This window comes from Schistocerca gregaria, chromosome 3, assembly GCF_023897955.1.
Source record: "Schistocerca gregaria isolate iqSchGreg1 chromosome 3, iqSchGreg1.2, whole genome shotgun sequence".
Lineage (NCBI taxonomy): Eukaryota > Metazoa > Arthropoda > Insecta > Orthoptera > Acrididae > Schistocerca > Schistocerca gregaria.
The window spans coordinates 407,542,806-407,565,668 of record NC_064922.1 but is presented as its reverse complement, the minus strand read 5'-3'; the positions used below and the strand labels follow the sequence as shown (position 1 = coordinate 407,565,668).

The window sequence follows — 22,863 nt, the reverse complement described above, 5'->3', positions numbered from 1 at the left end:
CTGGGAAGTGGTGGTGCGGTCCCCTACAGCACTGCGTAGGATCCTAAGGTCTTGGCGTGCATCCGTGCGTCGGTGCGGTCCGGTCCCAGGTCGACGGGCACGTGCACCTTCCGCCGACCACTGGCGACAACATCGATGTACTGTGGAGACGTCACGCCCCACGTGTTGAGCAATTTGGCGGTACGTCCACCCGGCCTCCCGCATGCCCACTATACGCCCTCGCTCAAAGTCCGTCACCTGCACATACGGTTCACGTCCACGCTTTCGCGGCGTACTACCAGTGTTAAAAGACTGCGATGGAGCTCCGTATGCGACGGCAAACTGGCTGACACTGACGGCGGCGGTGCACAAATGCTGCGCAGCTAGCGCCATTCGACGGCCAACACCGCGGTTCCTGGTGTGTCCGCTGTGCCGTGCGTGTGATCATTGCTTGTACAGTCCTCTGGCAGTGTCCTGAGCAAGTATGGTGGGCCTGACACACCGGTGTCAATGTGTTATTTTTTCCATTTCCATGAGTGTATGTCCAGTGAATACCCTTTTATCATCTACGTTTCTCCTTGGTGTAGCAATTTTAATGGCCAGTAGCGTACATTGGATGCATTAGTGACGTGATTTTGACATAGCAAAAAGACATGTCTAAGCGCATTATAACTTACTTTATGGACGATTCGTTACTAATACATTATGCCATATACGTCCTCGTTCATAAGACTGCATGTAATGGTCATAAGATAATTTTCAGAAGTTTTCGATGTGTTGGTAGCTCTGTCTGGTCGATTTTTTAACATGGTTAACACTAGGAAGATTACAATTATTTAACAGAAATTTGTTAATTCACCGACAAATACCTTTGTTTCTCTATTACATTTAATTATCGCTCACTATTGGTGTAACTTGTAAATTTTGTTTCTCTTGTTGTAGGAGCACGCCGTTTTGGAATAGTTGTTACACAGTTGTTAGGTAAATAAAATCGATCACAGTACTCTCATGAAATGGTACTAGTAACTATGAGAATCCCTGATAATTGCTTTTTCGTTTCGTGATCTGCCGCTTTCTACTCATATTTATTAATGAGTGTAGCAATAATTTTATATTCTGTGAATTTCTATTGCTCCGTCGTAAAACTAGTAAAAACATGTCTATGAATTTTCCAAATGGCTCTGAGCACTATGGGACTTAACATCTATGGTCATCAGTCTCCTAGAACTTAGAACTACTTAAACCTAACTAACCTGAGGACAACACACAACACCCAGCCATCACGAGGCAGAGAAAATCCCAGACCCCGCTGGGAGTCGAACCCGGGAACCCAGGCGCGGGAAGCGAGAACGCTACCGCATGACCACGAGATGCTGGCGAATTTTCCATTTCGCAGGTCTTTATGCTCATTTAAGAACTTGGTCTGGTCTTTTAGATAAACAGAAGGACTTGTTGACATTACCATATGTAAATGTTTAGGGTGCTTGGTATGGAATAAATCAAAGATTAACTGCAACACTATGTTGTTGTGAAATATATGCTTTATGGATATTTAGAAGTACACCTGTCATCCAAATAACCATGACCACTGCCCACCGTGTCGTTATATGTCGTCAGAAGGCGTTGGAGGCGCGTGATGCAGTAACAAAATTATGTAAGCGGAGCAGACACGGACAGCGTAACACCCGAGGGAAGATATGGGCTACAAATGTGAAAATTTGTCGAGATAAGAGACTTTGACAAAGGACAGATTATCATTACTCAGAGCATGTGAACGAGTACTCCAAAAACGGCGAAGCTTATCGAATGTCCACGTGCTACTGTCGTGACCATCTACGGAAAGGGACAGAAGGACAGTGAAACTACTACTAGGCGCTAAATGCTATTATGTCCACAAATGTCACAGAACATGAGGTTTGGAGGCTTGTCTGCCCTGTGAAGTACTGTAGTTTGTGATCTCTGGCATCTCTGCCGAAAGGACACGTCGCTGGTGAACGTACAAGTATTTCGGAGCTCAGCGTTCATCGTACGTGGTTCAACATGGAGCTTCGCAGCAGACCATCCATCATGTTCACATGTTGACCCAAAGTAATCGTCAGGGGGGCGGACCCATCGGTGTTCGACCGCCGATCAGTGAAACGTTATTTGGTTCTGCGTTTTTGATGCACTAAATCGCTGGTCGCCTCCACAAACAAAATCGTCGAGTTGAAAGTCGGCACGAAACGTGCAACTTGCCATGGACGCAGGCTAGTGGGAGCAGTGTTATCCTGTGGGAGATATTCTTCTGCTCTTGCGTTGGACTTGTGGTAGTAATCAAAGATGCTGACAGTTGCGAACCGCCTGCATCTCTTCATACTTGATGTCCTTCCCAACGACAATGTTATATGCGTAGACATCTGCCACATAACTCCACAAACGTACCAAAAAGCTGTCGCGTCCCTGCTACGAGAATCAGTGATGTATTTCGTTCCAACACGGACAAACAAGCTATTAAGCAGGTGGTCATAATGTTTTGGCTCATCAGTGTAGTTCGAAACAGGAGGGACACACTGTAAGTTTTTAGTAAATCAAGATATTCCCCATTAACATCAGCACATTTTTACCTTCGATGATAGCAGTCCATAAAGCAGTGATACACTCTTCGTGAGGCGCTTTAGAAACCAGAATTTTATAATGCTCTATTGCTTCATCTGATGACAAGGAACTGATTACACCAATATTAATTTTAACTTTTAGAAGCAAAGAGAAATCGGAAGATAGCTAGCTGAGAGTTGTACGGTGAGTGGTACATGGAGCTGACCTTTAGAGCATCCAGGTCTTCCGTTCTTAGTTTTTCTGGAGGTAATGCTGGGTTATCGTGATGGGAAATTTATGAACTTTTTCAAACATTGCAGTAAAGACACATGTGTGTGCGGTCGGCCGTTGCGGCTCCTGTATCTTCTGATACTACAATTGTAGTAGTATGGCCCGTTTTAGAAAAATAAAACTGGCAATTATCTCCTTACCAGCACTACAAATTCGTCGGAATTTTCTAACCATAGGTTGTGTTCGAAAGGCCGAGCTGATTTACAGTTCTTTTCAGGATCATAAAAATGATTCCATTGGGCTGTACATGAACAATAACGACATTCCAAACCTAACTTGAAGTGCCGCTTTCGATTATTTTCAGAGTTTTTGGGCACCAGTGAGAACGGTGTTATTTCTGAACCGGAGTCAATTTATATGGAAACCATCAAGTAGAAAGTTTGCTCACGTCCAACGTGTAATGTAAAATGATTTGGATTTGATTCCTTCAAATGCTCAATGTCGCCCTAGTTAATTTTTAAGACAGATGTCGATTTTCTTGAAGCAATGCTCCAATGCTCAATGTCGCTCCAGTAAATTCATAAAATAGACGTCAATTTCCTTGAAGCAATTCTCGAACAGTGGCAATATTTTCGTCAGTAAGAGCAGTTCCTTGACATCCTTCGTGAAATTATTCACCACGAAAATGCCGATTTGTATTGAATTCACTGCACTAACAAATTGTCGATTCATTGTGGGCTTCTTCGCGAAATGCTTTACTAACGCGCTCTTTACGTTGTTTACGTGTTAAAGACGATTTAAAATAGTAAAATTACATAGCCCAGCAATGGTCTCTAGTCGAACTCAGTTTTCCATGCACTGAAAATCCTTAAATAATGATAATTAACAAATTACAAAACCCAATCGATCCAAGTAAAGGACAATCAGTTCGCGAAGCATTAAAAAGTAGGTATCAAGTAACAGATTTCATTTGATGTTAAGACCATGGTATTGCTAAAGTTTTCAGCCTCTCCATCACACGACGTTAAGACGCTACAATTCGAACGTACCAAGTGATCAAAAAGTCAGTATAAATTTGAAAACTGAATAAATCATGGACTAATGTAGACAGAGAGGTACAAATTGACACACATGCTTGGAATGACATGGGGTTTTACTCGTATTAGAACAAAAAAAAAAAATACAAAATTTCAAAAAATGTCCGACAGATGGCGCTTCATCTGATCAGAATAGCAATAATTAGCATAACAAAGTAAGATAAAACAAAGATGTTTTTTACAGGAAATGCTGAATATGTCCACCATCATTCCTCAACAATAGCTGTAGTCGAGGAATAATGTTGTGAACAGCACTTTAAGCATGTCCGGAGTTTTGGTGAGGCATTAGCGTCGGATGTTGTCTTTCAGCATCCTTAGAGATGTCGGTCGATCACGATACTGTTGTGACTTCAGGTAACCCCATAGCCAATAATCCCACCGACTGAGGTCTGGGGACCTGGGAGGCCAAGCATAACGAAAGTGGCGGCTGAACACACAATCATCACCAAACGACGCGCGCAAGAGATTTGTCGGACTTTTTGTGAACTGTTTTTTTTTTTGTAATAAAACCCCATGTCATTCAAAGCATGTGTGTCAATTTTTACCTCTCTATCTACATTATTCCGTGGTTTATTAAGTTTCCAATTTATACTGACTTTTTGATCACCCGGTATACCAGTCTTTCTTTACGGTGGGAGCCGATCACGGGAGGCACTAACAATGAGGTTACGTAATTTTATAACTATTCAAATATTTTTAACATTTTTGTACATTCATACTTATTTTCTCATTTTGACTATTTGATTTTCCACCTTAGATGAGACATTCCTAACTACTTCTAACTTTCCACACTACTACTCCTATATTTACTTAATTCTTTCACATTGACAATAGATTTGAGGAATTTCAGCGATTAATCAGAAGAAGGAAATGACATCTTTAAGATGGTAGTGAGGGAAATTTCTGAACACCGGAATAATGAATTGCTGTTAGTGTATAAACTGTATGAAAAACAACGAAGACTCATGATTACGACGTACAGAATTTCTGGCAAGAGGATACGAGCTGAGACTAATAGGTGACTGAAATCCATTCCAAGTGGTTAGGCTGATGAAGTTTGTAGAGAGGTGTAACAAAAGACAAATGCAGTCAGACTCTAATACCAAAAGTGAATCGGCAGCCCTCAAAAACGTTGTCCATCGCCTCTCAGAGAGCCGCCTCTCAGCTGTTACTAACAGCTGGCCAGTAAACTTGATGTGACATACGAATATGTTTAAGCCGTTTTGCAAGTTTTGTGCAATTTACTTCCGTTGGAGCTTTTCACTATATTATTCAGTACATTGACATAGATGGAATGAGTCTCGCATAACTTACCGGTTGTTAATTGTTCCCATTCAGTGAATCATGAACAAAGTATTGCCTTCCCTCCATTCTGTAGTTCCATTAATTTCTGTCAAATTGTGCTGTGTGCTGTTTACTTTTTACGTTTTGCACATAACGTGCCACATTTCTTGAGTAAATTGGGGTTTTGAAATGTGTGAGTGGTAAGGTACGCGTGAAGGGCCTATAGTATTCGGCTTGTCTCGGTAATTTTTTTTATGATTTGGCACAGTTGTGGCATTGTTCCAAGTTTGAACAACTTTTTATCATAAAATGTGCAAATAGATTTCCAAGTTCCTTTTGTATTACTCTTCATCCACTTTTAATCATTTGCATCGAAGATTTATCATGTGTTTAATTTGTCTCCTAAATTGTCCAGTCATTTTAAAGAGATCCCTAAATGATACCAGTAGTACAAGTATCTGTTTCTATTGTTACTTACTGTGCAGTCTCAGCTGATTAAATGTGATGTACATTCACAATAATTTTCTGTTTTGTTCTCGTGATACTCTTATTGTTTGAATCACATTTACCAAATTTTCATTATGCTTTCCCACACCACCTTTAATGGATTTCAGAATTAGTTAGGCCTATCTACATCTACATGACTACTCTGCAATTCACATTTAAGTGCTTGGCAGAGGGTTCATCGAACCACAATCATACTATCTCTCTACTATTCCATTCCCGAACAGCGAGCGGGAAAAACGAACACCTAAACCTTTCTGTTCGAGCTCTGATTTCTCTTATTTTATTTTGATGATCATTCCTACCTATGTAGGTTGGGCTCAACAAAATATTTTCGCATTCGGAAGAGAAAGTTGGTGACTGAAATTTCGTAAGAAGGTCTCGCCGCGACGAAAAACGTCTATGCTGTAATGACTTCCATCCCAACTCGTGTATCATATCTGCCACACTCTCTCCCCTATAACGCGATAATACAAAACGAGCTGCCCTTTTTTGCACCCTTTCGATGTCCTCCGTCAATCCCACCTGGTAAGGATCCCACACCGCGCAGCAATATTCTAACAGAGGACGAACGAGTGTAGTGTAAGCTGTCTCTTTAGTGGACTTGTTGCATCTTCTAAGTGTCCTGCCAATGAAACGCAACCTTTGGCTCGCCTTCCCGACAATATTATCTATGTGGTCCTTCCAACTGAAGTTGTTCGTAATTTTAACACCCAGGTACTTAGTTGAATTGACAGCCTTGAGAATTGTACTATTTATCGAGTAATCGAATTCCAACGGATTTCTTTTGGAGCTCATGTGGATCACCTCACACTTTTCGTTATTTAGCGTCAACTGCCACTTGCCACACCATACAGCAATCTTTTCTAAATCGCTTTGCAGCTGATACTGGTCTTCGGATGACCTTACTAGACGGTAAATTACAGCATCATCTGCGAACAGTCTAAGAGAACTGCTCAGATTGTCACCCAGGTCATTTATATAGATCAGGAACAGTATAGGTCCCAGGACGCTTCCCTGGGGAACACCTGATATCACTTCAGTTTTTCTCGACGATTTGCCGTCTATTACTACGAACTGCGACCTTCCTGACAGGAAATCACGAATCCAGTTGCACAACTGAGACGATACCCCATAGCTCCGCAGCTTGATTAGAAGTCGCTTGTGAGGAACGGTGTCAAAAGCTTTCCGGAAATCTAGAAATACGGAATCAACTTGAGATCCCCTGTCGATAGCGGCCATTACTTCGTGCGAATAAAGAGCTAGCTGCGTTGCACAAGAGCGATGTTTTCTGAAGACATGCTGATTACGTGTCAATAGATCGTTCCCTTCGAGGTGATTCATAATGTTTGAATACAGTATATGCTCCAAAACCCTACTACAAACCGACGTCAATGATATAGGTCTGTAGTTAAATGGATTACTCCTACTACCCTTCTTGAACACTGGTGCGACCTGCGCAATTTTCCAATCTGTAGGTACAGATCTATCGGTGAGCGAGCGGTTGTATATGAGTGCTAAGTAGGGAGCCATAGTATCAGCGTAATCTGAAAGGAACCTAATGGGTATACAATCTGGACCTGAAGACTTGCCCGTATCAAGCGATTTGAGTTGCTTCGCAACCCCTAAGGTATCTACTTCTAAGAAACTCGTGCTAGCAGATGTTCGTGTTTCAAATTCTGGAATATTCCATTCGTCTTCCCTGGTGAAGGAATTTCGGAAAACTGCGTTCAATAACTCCGCTTTAGCGGCAGAGTCGTCGATAACAGTACCATCGGCACTGCGCAGCAAAGGTATTGACTGTGTCTTGCCGCTTGTGTACTTTACATACGACCAGAATTTCTTCGGATTTTCTACCAAATTTCGAGACAATGTTCCGTTGTGGAACCTATTAAAGGCATCTTGCATCGAAGTACGTGCCAAATTTCGCGCGTCTGTAAATTTTAGCCCATTTTCGGGATTTCGCGTTCTTCTGAACTTCGCATGCTTTTTCTGTTGCCTCTGCAACAGCGTTCGGACCTTTTTTGTGTACCACGGGGGATCCGTTCCATCTCTTACCAGTTTATGAGGTATGAATATCTCAATTGCTGTTGCTACTATATCTTTGAATTTGAGCCACATCTCGTCTACATTCGCATAGTCAGTTCGGAAGGAATGGAAATTGTCTTTTAGGAAGGCTTCTAGTGGCACTTTATCCGCTTTTTTAAATAAAATTATTTTGCGTTTGTTTCTGATGGATTTGGAAGAAATGGTATTGAGCCTAGCTACAATGACCTTGTGATCACTAATCCCTGTATCAGTCATGATGCTCTCTATCAGCTCTGGATTGTTTGTGGCCAAGAGGTCAAGTGTGTTTTCGCAACCATTTACAATTCGTGTGGGTTCGTGGACTAACTGCTCGAAATAATTTTCGGAGAATGCATTTAGGACAATCTCGGAAGACGTTTTCTGCCTGCCACTGGTTTTGAACAAGTATTTTTGCCAACATACCGAGGGTAGGTTGAAGTCCCCACCAACTATAACTGTATGAGTGGGGTATTTATTTGTTACGAGACTCAAACTTTCTCTGAACTGTTCCGCAACTGTATCATCGGAGTCTGGGGGTCGGTAGAAGGAGCCAATTATTAACTTAATTCGGCTCCCACACCAATTCGCACCGAGTATCTACTTCGACTTCACTACAAGATAAACCACTACTGACAAACACAAACACTCCACCACCAATTCTGCCTAATCTATCTCTCCTGAACACCGTCTGAGACTTCGTAAAAATTTCTGCAGAACTTATTTCAGGCTTTAGCCAGCTTTCTGTACCTATAACGATATCAGCTTCTGTGCTTTCTATTAGCGCTTGAAGCTCAGGGACTTTTCCAGCGCAACTACAACAATTTACAACTATAATTCCGACTGTTCCTTGATCCAAGCACGTCCTGTAATTGCCAAGCACCCTTTGACATTGCAGCCCATCCCGCACTTTCCCGAGGCCTTCTAACCTAAAAAAACCGCCCAGTCCACGCCACACAGCCTCCGCTACCCGTGTAGCCGCCAGCTGAGTGTAGTGAACTCCTGACCTATTCAGCGGAACCCGAAACCCCACCACCCTATGGCGCAAGTCAAGGAATCTGCAGCCAATACGGTCGCAAAACCGTCTGAGCCTCTGATTCAGACCCTCCACCCGGCTCTGCACCAAAGGTCCGCAGTCGGTTCTGTCAACGATGCTGCAGATGGTGAGCTCTGCCTTCATCTCGTAAGCAAGACCGGCAGCCTTCACCAAATCAGATAGCCGCTGGAATACAGAGAGAATTTCCTCAGATCCAAAGCGACACACGTCATTAGTGCCGACATGTGCCATCACCTGCAGCTGGCTGCACCCTGTGCTTTTCATGGCATCCAGAAGGACCCTTTCCACATCAGGATTGACTCCTCCCGGAATGCACACGGAGTGCACACTGGATTTCTTCCCCTCCTTAGCCGCCGTATCCCTAAGGGGCCCCATTACGCGCCTAACATTGGAGCTCCCAACTACCAGTAAGCCCACCCTCTGCGATTGCCCGGACCTTGAAGGCTGAGAATGATCCTCTGAAACAGGGCAGGCAGCTGCATCTGGCTCAGCCAGAGACAGTGCCTGAAACCGGTTTGTCAGACGCACCGGGGAGGCTTTCTGATCAGCCTCCGGGGACGCCTTTCGCTGCCTGCCACGCCTTGGAACGACCTCCCAATCAACCACAGGCGAGGGCTCAGCCCCACTGCGGGCAGCAACCGGGGCAACCACAGCGGCAGACCGATCTGGGGACAGACGGGACGAGGTTGACATCCCCGTGATACCCGAGTCCGGCTCCCCACAGTGGTGGCCATTGGCAACAGCCTCAAGCTGCGTGACCGAAGTCAGCGCCGATTGCAGCTGTGAACGAAGGGATGCCAAGTCAGCCCTCATCCGAACACAGCAATCGCAGTCCCTGTCCATTCTAATCGATGTTTAACAACAGTTGCAGTGTGGGATCCGCACCAGGTAGGGTTGATAGAAGAGATAGAGAAGATCCAACGGAGAGCAGCGCGCTTCGTTACAGGATCATTCAGTAATTGCGAAAGCGTTACGGAGATGATAGATAAACTCCAGTGGAAGACTCTGCAGGAGAGACGCTCAGTAGCTCGGTACGGGCTTTTGTTGAAGTTTCGAGAACATACCTTCACCGAAGAGTCAAGCAGTATATTGCTCCCTCCTACGTATATCTCGCGAAGAGACCATGAGGATAAAATCAGAGAGATTAGAGCCCACACAGAAGCATACCGACAATCCTTCTTTCCACGTACAATACGAGACTGGAATAGAAGGGAGAACCGATAGAGGTACTCAGGGTACCCTCCGCCACACACCGTCAGGTGGCTTGCGGAGTACGGATGTAGATGTAGATGTAGAAATGCGAGTGATGTTTTCATACTATATCCTTATATCAGAGACGGTAACAAAGCTTCCAGTAGAGACACATTACATTGCGAGAGCTAGCGTGTATAAATTCACTCGCTAATTACTAATAGTAGAACTGGGACACTTTTTAATCTCCGCGTTTGCCGAGAGAAGTCCGAATGTACGTGGATTTTCAAAAGAGCCACTTTTTATGAAATGACAATTAAATCTACCTGCCTCATCTTGAAATGAGAAAAGATAACAAACCCTCATAAAGACAGGGATTAAATAGTGAGAGCTAGCATGTAAAAATTCACTCCCTAATGATTAACAGTAGACCTGGGTGGCTTTTTCTCCTCGTTTGCCGAAGGAAGTCCAAATGAACATGGAGTTTTGAAAGGGACCATAGAATATCCTAAGAAATTCTGATCGTATGTAAAGTACACAAGCGGCAAGACGCAGTCAATACCTTCGCTGCGCAGTGCTGATGATACTGTTACCGACGAATGTGCTGCTAAAGCGGAGTTATTGAACGTAGTTTTCCGAAATTCCTTCACCAGGGAAGACGAATGGAATATTCCAGAATTTGAAACACGAAGAGATGCTAGCATGAATTTCTTAGAAGTAGATACCTTAGGGGTTGCGAAGCAACTCAAATCGCTTTATAGGGGCAAGTCTTCAGGTCCAGACTGTATACCAATTAGGTTCCTTTCAGATTACGCTGATACAATAGCTTCCTACTTATCAATCATATACAACCGCTCGCTCACCGATAGTTCTGTACCTACAGATTGGAAAATTGCGCAGGTCGCACCAGTGTTTAAGAAGGGTAGTAGGAGTAATCCATCGAACTACAGACCTATATCATTGACGTCGGTTTGCACTAGGGTTTTGGAGCATATATTGTATTCAAACATTATGAATCATCTCGAAGAGAACGATCTATTGATACATAATCAGCATGGTTTTAGAAAACATCGTTCTTGTGCAACGCAGCTCTTCATTCGCACGAAGTAACGGCCGCTATCGACAGGGGATCTCAAGTTGATTCCGTATTTCTAGATTTCCGGAAAACTTTTGACACCGTTCCTCACAAGCAACTTCTAATCAAGCTGCGGGCCTATGGAATATCGTCTGAGTTGTGCGACTGGATTCGTGATTTCCTGTCAGGAAGGTTGCAGTTCGTAGTAATAGGCAGAAAATCATCGAGTAAAGCTGAAGTGATATCAGGTGTTCCCCAGGGAAGCGTCCTAGGACCTCTGCTGTTCCTGATCTATATAAATGACCTGGGTGACAATCTGAGCAGTTCTGTTAGATTGTTCGCAGATGATGCTGTAATTTACCGTCTAGTAAAGTCATCCGAAGACCAGTATCAGTTGCAAAGCGATCTAGAAAAGATTGGTGTATGGTGTGGCAGGTGGCAGTTGACGCTAAATAACGAAAAGTGTGAGGTGATCCACATGAGTTCCAAAAGAAATCCGTTGGAATTCGACTACTCGATAAATAGTACATTTCTCAAGGTTGTCAATTCAACTAAGTACCTGGGTGTTAAAATTACGAACAACATCAGTTGGAAAGACGACATAGATAATATCGTGGGGAAGGTTAGCCAAAGGTTGCGTTTCATTGAAAGGACATTTAGAAGATGCAAGAAGTCCACTAAAGAGACAGCTTACACTACACTCGTTCGTCTTCTGTTAGAATATTGCTGTGTGGTGTGGAATCCTTACCAGGTGGGATTGACGGAGGACATCGAGAGGGTGCTAAAAAGGGCAGCTCGTTTTGTATTATCACGTAATAGGGAAGAAAGTGTGGCAGATATGATACGCGAGTTGGGATGGAAGTCATTAAAGCAAAGACGTTTTTCGTCGCGGCAAGATCTATTTACGAAATTTCAGTCACCAACTTTCTCTTCCGAATGCGAAAATATTTTGTTTAGCCCAACCTACATAAGTAGGAATGATCATCAAAATAAAATAAGAGAAATCAGAGTTCGAACAGAAAGGTTTAGGTGTTCGTTTTTCCCGCGCGCTGTTCGGGAGTGTCATGGTAGAGAGATAGTATGATTGTAGTTCGATTAACCCTCTGCCAAGCACTTAAATGTGAATTTCCGAGTAATCATGTAGATGTAGATGTAGAATTGCTTCAATGTCACAAAAAGATGAAACATATAAAAATACAACAAAAATTAGCGCAGAATGACTTACGTCCACACGTATCGGGAAATATATTATGTAGATTTCAGGCGGTTATCTGTTGAGCCAGGCCAATAAAGGACCCAGCAGATAATGCAAAGTTGCAAGTCTGCAATGATTAACAGCGTTGTCGTTAGGTAACCTTAAGAGGGCTCGTTTCCGCCGATTGTCTTGGACTGTTAGTGGGAAAATTTCGTCATTTGATAGCTGGTTTCTAGTTAAGCGAGTTGTTCACCTTGACGTTTTTACTGCCTCGGAGAAGAGCGCATCGTAAGCACACCGCATCCTGTAGGAGACTTCATTTTTGCCAAGAACACTGCCGAGGAAGTATGTTCTCGCATCTGCTGTGTACCGTGCTAGTTCTGCACACCACATTTGCCGATGCAGACCACGCGGAAAATACAACAGAACCATCCGTAGACACTGAGGAGTATCCAACTGTGCTGCCCGAGGACACGAAGAATACGACCAATCTGACCCTTTACAACGCTTTGGATGTGCCTACCAGATGTAGATCAGGCTATGCTGATTACAACGGAAATTGTATCAAGACGATCAACCTGTCAGTGGTAAGTTATTTCAATTTAGCTCAGTCTTTGGTGCATATGAGTGTTTTAAGCTTCTTTAGTGATTCACGCGCAAATGCAAAACAATTTTTTTTTTACCACAAGTTTTCTTTTCGCTATTACACATCAGCGTGCATACAGTCATTTTACGTTATGGCTAAATCATCATGGGTTGTCATTAGCTTTTAATCATCTAAACAGAGACGAGCATCTGTTCCCGCATGCATCATATGTTTTCGTATAGAACATTAATTGCGCGAAGCCTCGAAAAACTCTTTAAGTGTGCAGTGATACGAATTGTCAGGTCATTCCGTTAACCACCGGTTTTGTGGTTTCAGTTCTTTCCTCCGTAAGGTTTGGAAAATAGGGCCCGCCTGCAGTTGCCAGAGAAGATACACTTTGTATGTCTATTTCAATCAGTTATTGTTATTTATAGTAAACAGTATTTTACTTTTTGCAAGACATGTTAGTTACAAAACTCTTATAGCGAATACATAGAAAGAACGATCCTTTATCGTATGATTATATGATAACGGAACAAACACTGGTAGCAGTTACTTCTGTAAAATATCTGTCAGTATGCGTGCGGAACGATTTGAAGTGGAATGATCATATTAAATTAATTGTTGGTAAGGCGTGTACCAGGTGGAGATTCATTGGGAGAGTTCTTAGAAAATGTAGTCCATCAACAAAGGAGGTGGCTTACAAAACACTCGTTCGACCTATACTTGAGTATTACTCATCAGTATAGGATCCGTACGAGATCGGGTTGACGGAGGAGATAGAGAAGATCCAAAGAAGAGCGGCGCGTCTCGTCACAGGGTTATTTGGTAAGCGTGATAGCGTGACGGAGATGTTTAGCAAATTCAAGTGGCAGATTCTGCAAGAGAGGCGCTCTGCATCGCAGTGTAGCTTGCTGTCCAGGTTTCGAGAAGGTGCGTTTCTGGATGAGGTATCGAATATATTGCTTCCCCCTACTTACACCTCCCGAGGAGATCACGAATGTAAAATTAGAGAGATTCGAGCGCTCACGGATGCTTTCCGGCAGTCGTTCTTTCCGCGAATCGTACGCGGCTGGAACAGAAAAGGGAGGTAATGACAGTGGCACGTAAAGTGCCCTCCACCACACACCGTTGGGTGGTCTGGGGAGTATAAATGTAGTTGTAGATGTTATTGCGCAATTAAACACGGATAAAAATGAACTTGTAATACTCCAGAGCCATGGCTAATGTGGGACTGCAACTTATTTTAAACTGTCGTGCAAAAGGAGGCAGAAAATTAGTTGGTACCATACACATATGTAGTCATTTCATTTACTGCTATTTTGGGTAGACATTTTACTTGGCAAACATTGGTTGGGTTGAGAATGTGTGTAACCCGACACCCGTCACTGACTAAATGAACATCCATCTTAGTGGCCGCTCTGGCTGTCTCTTGTTGCATCACAAAACATTGAAATATTAATATCAGTAAAAAGGCATTAATTATTGCCCTGTAAATGAAATATTGTGTGCTAAATTCCTTGGGCCTAGTTGAGTTCCAAGCTAAAATGATCTCACTAAATTGATGAAAACTTACAAAGAACGGAAACGGCACAGGATTCGTTTCCTATCACGGCCAATGGGCTATAGTTCGGGTTATCCGTGCACGCTTTATGGAGAGTATCCAGCCAGAGAGTCTTGGTTTGACTCAAGATCAGGAACATAATTTAATTCTAATTTGACATTAATGTTCATCCCAGCGAATATTTCGGTAATAGAAAAAACATTACCTCAATAATGACATGGTGCTCTAGAAGCTCATATCGCCATGTTTAGACATGACTCGTTGTGTTTAGTGATGAGATGCTGATTTATTTTGTCTACTTTCGTTACCTACCGTCTAACGTAATGATCAGATGGAACATTGCAACTAACAGGAACAGTGTGTTCATTTAGCTAAGGAAAGCTGTCAAAATACAAGGTAAGCTATCTGATCACGTGTACTATATATTTAGAAACTTTTACACTCTCTTCCGAGCCCATATGCTTCCTCATTGTAATTTTTCTAAATAATAAAATTTCCATGCAGACCTAGACTGCCTGCCTAAGTTCCATAGCATGTACAAAGGTGTTTGACACAAGGACAGATTCCCAATAAATTTCGAAGTTGTTAACAATTACCTCAACAACCTACTGCCTAGATTCTAGGATTAAAAACTGTTGAACTCAACAATACCAGTAGCAGAGTTCACTATAAACAGACGAGTAGTGTTATGCCAGATCTCCTTTAGATGATAAATTTGAATTATATACTTAATAGTTCACCTTTATGATGCGACCTATGGGAGATGATATATGACAAAGCTGTAAAAGAAAGAAATACAAAATTTCAACACATATTAGTACACTGAGAACGCAGCGGGAAACACTATATCAAAATGGTACATGTCACGTACTAGACTTTCAGCTTCACATCGTATTATGAAAGAGGAGACAAAAGAAGTAGGTTTACTCTCTCCCTCACATTGGGATAAAAAATTTCCTCCCATCAGTTTGTCTGGTTGCATTATTAGGAATAGAGACTGACCAATAGGCGACTTTGCTGGTAACACACTGCAGCTCTGCTAAGTAAAACGAGATTGATCCATTAACCGGTGAAACCTCCAACTCACTATATATTACGTTTTGGATGGTGTCCAACTTTTGTGAATATGGTGACAAAATATGTAAAAAATCTGAGGAATACTTCAAGAAAGTAACTGATAGATCAAGATTTTAAACATGGCTGCAACAGCAACTGTTGAAATTCTTCACGATAAAGGATGACAGCCAAAAACAGTTGCAGGATAAAAATTTATTAAAATTAATTTTTATTATTTTTATTTTATTATTTCTATTATTATTATTATTATAAATTTTTATCCTGCAACTGTTTCTGGCTGTCATCCTTTATCGTAACATAGATATCACGCAATAAGAAAATGGTTCAATGACGCCTCTGCAGTGATTTTTCGCGAGCATTAATATTACAACATTCAGTAGCGATCTGCTGTTTTTGTTGGCTATTGCTGTTCACAATACACATAAATGACGTTGTAGATGGCATCGGAAGTTCACTGAGGCTTTTTGCGGATGATGCTGTGGTATATCGAGAGGTTATAACAATGGAAAATTGTACTGAAATGCAGGAGGATCTGCAGCGAATTGACGCATGGTGCAGATAATGGCAATTCAATCTCAATGTAGACAAGTGAAATGTGCTGAGAATACATAGAAAGATAGATCCCTTATCATTTAGCTACAAAATAGCAAGTCAGCAACTGGAAGCAGTTAATTCCATAAATTATGAGTGATTTAAAATGGAATGATTATACAAAGTCGATCGTCGGTAAATCAGATGCCAGAGTGAGATTCATCGGATGAATCCTTAGGAAATGCAATCCGAAAACAAAGGAAGTAAGTTACAGTACGCTTGTTCTCCCACTGCTTGAATACTGCTCAGGAGTGTGGGATCCAAACCGGATATGGTTGATAGAAGACATAGAGAAGATTCGCTACAGGATCATTTAGTAATCGCAAAGAGTTACGGAGATGATAGATAAACTCCAGTGGAAGACTCTGCAGGAGAGACTCTCAGTAGCTCGGTACGGGATTTTGTTGAAGTTTCGAGAACATACCTTCACCGAGGAGTCAAGCAGTATATTGCTCCCTCCTACGTATATCTCGCGAAGAGACCATGACGATAAAATCAGAGAGATTAGAGCCCACACAGAGGCATACCGACATTCCTCCTTTCCACGAACAATACGAGACTGGAAGAGAAGGGAGAACAGATAGAGGTACTCAGGTACCCTCTGCCACACACCGTCAGGTGGCTTGCGGAGTATGGATGTAGATATAGATGTAGACGTAAATACCTACATGTGCAGGGCTGCCACAGACTGCTCAGTGAGACCAGATATAATGCGCTGTACACTCCATGGCAGAAATACGTGGAATAAATGGAATTGAAGTGTTTGCAGAAAGATTAGAAATCCATTCCAGGTAGAAAAGATACGTCGTTACGTAAAGGATGATGTAATACGCAATGTGAGCAGAGAAAAGTTTTTTTAATTTAAGACGTGTTTTTTATTTCCAAAGTAAATTAAGTCATGTTCATAATTTGCAATATACCTGTTCCAAACAAACATCTTTGGAGTGAAAAATTTCGTTTTCAGATGCCTCACGTAAGCTGAAATTGATCAGAACCTTTAAATAATATGACTGTTGTCTTAACTTATCCATTTGTTATTTATCTTCAAACTACAAAACGATATATTTTAGTGAATCATAATTTTTACCTTCTTTATTCAAATTTTAATGCAAAAGATGTAGTTGTGGTTTTAAACTACAAGACGAAAGCATTTGTTCACGAAATGCTCATCTTATCGTCACATATCGCGAGCAGTTTATAACGTGGTGTTTGAAGTGACTAGCACAACCTAAGGATCTTCCTTTACCGATTTAACTCTGTGAGCTAAATCACTCCCGCACTGTAGCTGCGACCTGGGAGAGACTCTGTCAGTGAAGCTTATTTTGCGCTATACTTACGTCACGTAGCGGGAAGAACTTCCTTTCAGGAGAAAGTCATACAGTGTCAACGAAACTAACGCAAAACTTTGTAGCAAGAATCACGAATATTTCCACAACTTTTGCGGCTGTTTCTAGAAATGTGTGTGAAGAAACTAAAGTACCTCCAAATTTATCTGTGAAGTCCCCCAACTTCACAACTGCGTAACGAATAGAAAATGCGGTGGGGAAATATGTTAATCTTCTGGATTTGCCGAGGGGAATGTTGAGTGTTCGAAAGTACGAGTAACTTTTCATGTTGAAACTTTTCGTGAGACGAAGGTACACACTAATTAATTGCTCTAACTCAAAGCAACTGTAATTTTGAACATCAATATTCCATCCCCTTTTTCTAAAATTATATGTTGTTGTCTAAGGAAGGTATGATAATCTTACTGAAACCTTTTCAAATAGGCCTACGCTAAGCAACCTTACATTCCATCGAATATTGTACGCTTGTATAAATCTTGTACGGGTGATTTGTAAAGTATAGTTTAAGTATCTTGGCTTCACTTCCTGTCTCACTCCTATCTATCATCAGTTTTCTGAGTGGTTTAATGCGTCCACCGGATTATTCCCTGTCTTCTGCCTTCTTCATCTTCGAATAAGACCTAAAGACAATGTCCTGAAATATTGGTGGTGTATATTCCAGCTCCTTCAACCGCTGCAATTTTTTCCCCCTGTACGACGTCCTCTAGTACATCGGAAGTTGTTCCCTGAAAACACAAATCCTATTGTCCTGTTCCTCCTTTTACTCAGTGTTTTCCACATTATCTGACCAATCCATTCTTTTTTCGACGTTCTTCTTTAGCACCACATCTTCGAAACTTTAATTCTGTTCTTGTGATGTTTTCCTACAGTCCGTGTTTCAGCTGCTGTTTTTTAGACGTGCATTTTCAGGAAAGTAATTCTCAAGTAATGGATTATGCATGATACTTGACGAGAAATGCTCTATATGCATTTGATTGTGTCCTTCTTATATTCTGTTTCTTCATTCATCATCTTCCGAGCTAGCAAAATTATTTGAATTCGTCTCCTATAATGACTTCCGATAAAGCACTCCCGTTTCTCCTCGGGATGTTTGTGCTTCTTTCGTTTACTCTCAGTTCCTGTTTTGTGCTCCTTTGATTCTTCATTCTACTCAACAGATTCTGTAAGTGTTCGTCACAGTTACAAAGAAGGGCAATATGATCAGCGATTTCATATTAATCCCATTTTAAAATATTTCTTTTCTTTCCATGATTACCTCTACGCTTTTCAGCATTGACAGCGGAGGAGGGCTGCATCTTTTCTTTGCGCTCTTTTTATCGGAACACTCTTCTCTTGGTCTTCCATTCTCTTGGTTCTTGTACACGTATAGTACTGTCTGTTCCTAGAGAGTACTGCCGGCCGGAGTGGCAGAGCGGTTCTAGGCGCGGTCGCAGGTTCCAATCCTGCCTCGGGCATGGATGTGTGTGATGTCCTTAGTTTAGTTGGGTCTAAGTAGTTCTACGTTCTAGGGGACTGATGACCTGAGCTGTTAAGTCCCATAGTGCTCAGAGTCATTTGAGCCATTTCTGCCTATAGAGTACACATTTTTCTGAGAATTTAAAAAACTTTGTATCACTTGACATTGTCTTGGCAAGTAGGCTGTAGAAATTAAAATGTAAATGGAAAATTAATCGCTGACACTCTAATGCAGCCAGTTGCTTTGCTTGCAACCACTGCTACTACGAATGTTGCATGGTCGCGCTTATCTTCATCAGAACTTCAACTATGTGAGCTGCGGAACTCCATAACAATTAAGATCACAGAAAAACCTGACATTCGTCACATATATACCTATCAAATATAATGAGAAAAAACATTACTTTGCAAATACGGTGAATTTTCGTGTCCTTCATTGTAACGAACAATGAAAGGGCCTAGCATTAATTGTGGTGACTCCAAGATCGAAATTCTGAGTCACGACATCGATATATTTTTGACAATATGTAGGCTGAAAGTACTGTTTTCTTTTTCATTAAAATACTTTCAGTTAGTTGAACCTAGGTGGACACCGACCGGAAACAGTACACAAAAATAACCTTAGAAGACATGGGAGGTCTCTGTAAACTGGCGGAGGTATCCAAGTGATACACTCCTTTCACCACATTAAATTAAAAGAAATAAGCGGTACTACTTTCAGTTCAATCGGATAATCATTTAGTAACCACAGTACTATATCAGGAGCTGAATAAAACTTTTTAGCCATCCGTTTGAAAAGTGACTAAGTCAGTCATAGTGCAGTTCACACTTCATGTTTGTTTATGAGTCGTTACTTTAGCTTCCTGTTTAATACTGCAACACCTTCAAAACTAAATTCAAATCAGAATTCAGTCGACCTGCAATTTTCGACTCTAGCGTACAGAATATTATAATAGCAATCACCGCCTCTCGCAAAGAAGTAAAACATATTAAGTAAAGTAAATTACTCATTTAACTTTCATCACACTAGCTTACTATCTCGCGTAGCTACCAGCGAAATAAAAATTTTAATCGAGGTATACATTAAATTTGGTACAGGCTACATAAAATTATCCCTAATTTTCAAAACAAGCCATTTTTGAAAATTGTTACACAACAATTACTTCCACAGAAAAGCTCAATTTATACACTACTGGCCATTAAAATTGCTACACCAAGAAGAAATGCAGATGACAAACGGGTATTCATTGGACAAATATATTATACTACTACTGACATGTGATTACATTTTCATGCAATTTGGGTGCAAGGATCCTGAGAAATCAGTACCCAGAACAACCACCTCTGGCCTCAATAGCGGCCTTGATACGCCTAGGGATTGAGTCAAATACAGCTTGGATGGCGTGTATCGTTACACCTGTCCATACAGCTTCAACACGATACCACAGTTCATCAAGAGTAGTGACTGGCGTATTGTGACGAGCCAGATTCTCGGCGACCATTGACCAGGCGTTTTCAGTTGGTGAGAGATTAGGAGAACATGCTGGCCAGGGCAGCAGTCGAACATTTTCTGTATCCAGAAAGCCCGCACAGGACCTGCAACATGCGGTCGTGCATTATACTGCTGAAATGGATTCACCCGAAAAAATGACGTTTTGCCATTCGTGCACCCAGGTTCGTCGTTGAGTACACCATCGCAGGCTCTCCTGTCTGTGATGCAGCGTCAAGGGTAACCGCACCCATGGTCTGCGAGCTGATAGTCAATGCTGCTGTATACATAGTCGAACTGTTCGTGCAGATGGTTGTTGTCCTGCAAACGTCCCCATGTGTTGTCTCAGGGATCGAGACGTGGCTACACAATACGTTACAGCCATGCGGATAAGATGCCTGTCATCTCGACTGTTAGAGATACGAGGCCGTTGGGATCCAGCACGGCGTTCCGTAATACCCTCCTGAACCCACCGATTCCATATTTGCTAATATTCGTTGGATGTCGACCAACGAGAGCAGCAATGTCGCGATACGAGAAACCGCAATCGTGGTAGGCTGTAATCCGACCTTTATCATAGTCGGAAACGTGATGGTAGGCATTTCTCCTCGTTACACGAGGCATCACAATAACGATTCATCAGGCAACGCCGGTCAATTGCTGTTTGTGTGTGAGAAATCGGTTGCTAACTTTCCTCATGTCAGCACATTTTAGGTGTTGCCACCGGCGCCAACCTTGTGTGATGCATGTCACAGCACCTTCTTTCTGTCGGTTAAATTTGGCGTCTGTAGCATTTCATCTTCGTGGTGTAGCAGTTTTAATGGTCAGTACTGTATCATAATTACTCAAATATCACTTCATTGTACTGTGCAATGATTTTGTACATTGGACTTACACAGCACTTTTCATACATAAAATTTCTCAACGTAACATATGTAAATCAGTTTCCCTCCAATTGCAGCAGGGAAGTTCGTCGGTCGTGCATATGCATTTAGGGACGCTATCACTCTTTCGCTCTGTGTCTATCAAATATCACAGACAAATCAGTATTGGATTTAGTTCATAGCTGATAGATGGCAGTAGCGCCACATTTCACGTATTTACGAAATGCTAAATAACACACGCTGGCGCCAGTAACATGCCCTCAATATGTATCTTAAAACTAAAAATAAAAAATGTGGGGCCTGTGTTGCAACTTCTCATGAGTCAAGAAAACATTTCATCTATACCTACAACCACTTGAATACACTGCAATGCACACTTAAGTGCCTGTCAAAGTGTTCCTCTAACCAGCTTTAGACTAAAAAGTTTGTTTGCGTGGCTATCCTCCGTAGCATGCACAGAAATATTAATTTTGTTAAAAAACGCCTTTTGTTGTTGCACGGCAATTTATTTCTCCTAGACGTGTTTGGCTTTTATTGACTCTAAGAGATCTTTAGTAGTATCTAGAACGACATAGTTTTGTAGTGATAAACGATAATTTTACATTTAAAACATTTCATGTTGCGTTTTTATGTAAATAAGTAATTACTTATAAATCTTCACATTTTTGGTTGGCAGCTGCGCTTTTTCTCATCTAGTCTGGAGGTAGTACTACTACTTCATTTACGAAATATAAGCAGATTTTTTTTATATTCAGAACTTTTTCTTTCACGCTGTTAGTCTTGTTTACTCTTATTTTTGTGGTGCAATATTATTCTTTAGCTACTAGTTATAGATAATTTTTCCAAACCTGTGCTGTTAAAGGCACAAATTTTGTGAGTTAACTACGTGTCTCACGTTGTTTGGTTTTTTACCTTCATGCTGCCTACCTAAAGAGATATATGCTGAAAACCAGAAAACAAAGATGTATTCATGACGTTTAAATCTTTTTGTGTGTGTGCTTGGGGGGGGGGGGGGAGGTGTTAGTGGCTATTCATTGCGAGTTGTAGTGTGTTAAATATGAATGTAACAGCTGTCAGAGAATAGTTGAAAACTTTGGTGATCAGTTGACTTGAGTTTTGGTTTAAATGTTCTGTCGACAGGTTCATGGACAAGTGAGTGGAAAGGTTTTGGGTGGCATTATTGTCATTGTTATACCAGTAATCCTCTTTTGGAGTGTTATCCTGTTATTTCATCTGCCAGTGTAAACAATAAATTGTTTGGCATGTGTACCTGATCAATCAGTAGTATTTGCTTTTTTGCTTTGTCTTTCTGTCTGTGGTAATTTTCTTCTGCAGTTAGGAGGTAATTTTTATTGTTGATTCTATTTATTTTCATGTCTGCTTCTGCAGTGGTTGGTATGTGATTACCTTTTCTTAGGTGTTCTGCAGATCTGGAGTGGATTATTCCACACTTTATGGCGCTCGCGTGTTCTTTATCCATGACATCAAATTCTCTGCCTGTTTGTCCTGTGTATCTGCCACCACAAATACTACACTGTAATGGACATTTGCCTGCTTCCTGGTATATATCTCTGTTTTTTGTCAGTTTTGTGATATATTTTTGCGTAGAATTGTCTGTTG

General features: G+C 41.6%; 1 long non-coding RNA gene across 3 annotated transcripts in view; it reads left to right on the top strand.

The window, feature by feature from the left end:
- Positions 1 to 22,863, top strand: part of LOC126354300 (uncharacterized) — a 132,110-nt gene that overhangs the window by 93,887 nt on the left and 15,360 nt on the right. The window contains exon 1 of one of the 3 annotated variants that reach the window (XR_007565293.1): positions 12,528 to 12,838. The exons of the other annotated variants lie outside the window; for them this stretch is intronic. This is a non-coding gene — a long non-coding RNA (uncharacterized LOC126354300). Of the gene's footprint in view, positions 1 to 12,527; positions 12,839 to 22,863 lie in introns of those variants that run through there. 3 annotated transcript variants of the gene reach the window in all.